Raw genomic sequence first — 1,593 nt, 5'->3', positions numbered from 1 at the left:
AAAAGGGAGACAGGGAGGGAAATGGGAGGCAGGGAGGAGGCGGAAATTTTTTTTTCAATAAAAAATATTTAAAAAAAAGAAAGTACTTACAAACCAGCAAATTCTCTCTAAACTAGACTTATGATAAAGTTCATCTTGAATAAGTACCTTCAGAACTTTGTCCCACAGGTACTGCCCTGCTTCCTGCTGGAATATTCCTGTAAGACCATCCAGTTCCTTGAGGATTTATTTATTTATTTATTTATTAAAGATTTCTGTCTCTTCCCCACCGCCGCCTCCCATTTCCCTCCCCCTCCCCTGATCAAGTCCCCCTCCCTCGTCAGCTCAAAGAGCAATCAGGGTTCCCTGCCCTGTGGGGAGTCCAAGGACCACCCACTTCCATCCAGGTCTAGTAAGGTGAGCCTCCAAACTGCCTAGGCTCCCACAAAGCCAATATGTGCAGTAGGATCAAAAACCCATTGCCATTAATGCTTGTTTTTGGAAGGATTTATGGTGCTTATAGGCATGCTGCTTTGTGGAAGAAGGACCTTTGTTATATTTCCTTCTACAGAGGAAGTACGGGAGGAAGAGTGGGCTGCCACCACTTTTATAGGTTCAGAAATTTTATGAAAGTATAAGAAGTTAGAATTTTGGGGAGCATTCCAAAATGTTACCATCACACATGCCATGTTCCTGTAGTTTCTTATTTTCATCTTTCTCTAGTAGGACCTCAACTTTTGCATAATTTATCTACTTCAGTTGGGCATTGAAGTTCAATCACTCTAATAATCAAATACTGTATTTTCTCACCCATTGCATCAATTGTAGGCTTTTTTGTAAGCTATTAGATAGACTTTTGTGTTTTATTTTTGGCTTTTAATTGATATTGGCACTCTACCTTTAATTTTCTATATGGTATCAGTGTAACTGAATAACATTACAAACACCAATTCTATTTTCTTTATATTTATAATGTCTTTCATACAGATTTATAATTCTTGAATCATTCTATTAGAATATAATCTTTCTCCACCCCCTGGGGTATTTTATCTGAAACATGACAAGTGAAAGTTTTAACCTTTTGGTTGCTGTCAAGTGCCAGGGATTGCCTATGCATATACAGCCTTCCACCAGGAATGGGGTCATCATTCCCAGCTGTAGGCAGTTAATTAAGTCTTCAAGCCCCATCTTATGGTCTAATTTCTTGGGCTGTTTCTCATTCCAACTGTCACGTTCTGAGAAAATGTTACAAGGAGAGCAAAAGGACAATTAGGGACAAAACGTGAATACATAGAAAAGAACAAGCAAGGTGGATCAAGGGAAGCCACAGGATTTTGATGAAGTCCTGGAAAAGTCTCTGCTAACTGAAGCAGAGGGTGCTCTTTAAAGAAGTCTCACATTGAGTGGAGAATCCCAGGATCTTGAACTACTGCTTGGCTAAGTCATTAGCTGGGATTAGCTCACTTCCAAAGCATCTCAGAGAGTGTGACTTTGATCACTGCAATTTTTCTTAGTGAGATGACTCATGAAATGTAGCTTGGGTTAAAAAACTGATTAAGATTGTTAATGGAGTCTTTCAGCTACTGGACTCTTTATACCTTAATGGTAATTCCT

This window comes from Alexandromys fortis, unplaced genomic scaffold (assembly GCF_014885135.2).
Source record: "Alexandromys fortis isolate MF-2015 unplaced genomic scaffold, M_Fortis_MF-2015_v1.1 scaffold_114, whole genome shotgun sequence".
NCBI classification, from domain to species: Eukaryota; Metazoa; Chordata; class Mammalia; order Rodentia; family Cricetidae; genus Alexandromys; species Alexandromys fortis.
Note: the sequence above shows the minus strand (reverse complement) of the source record.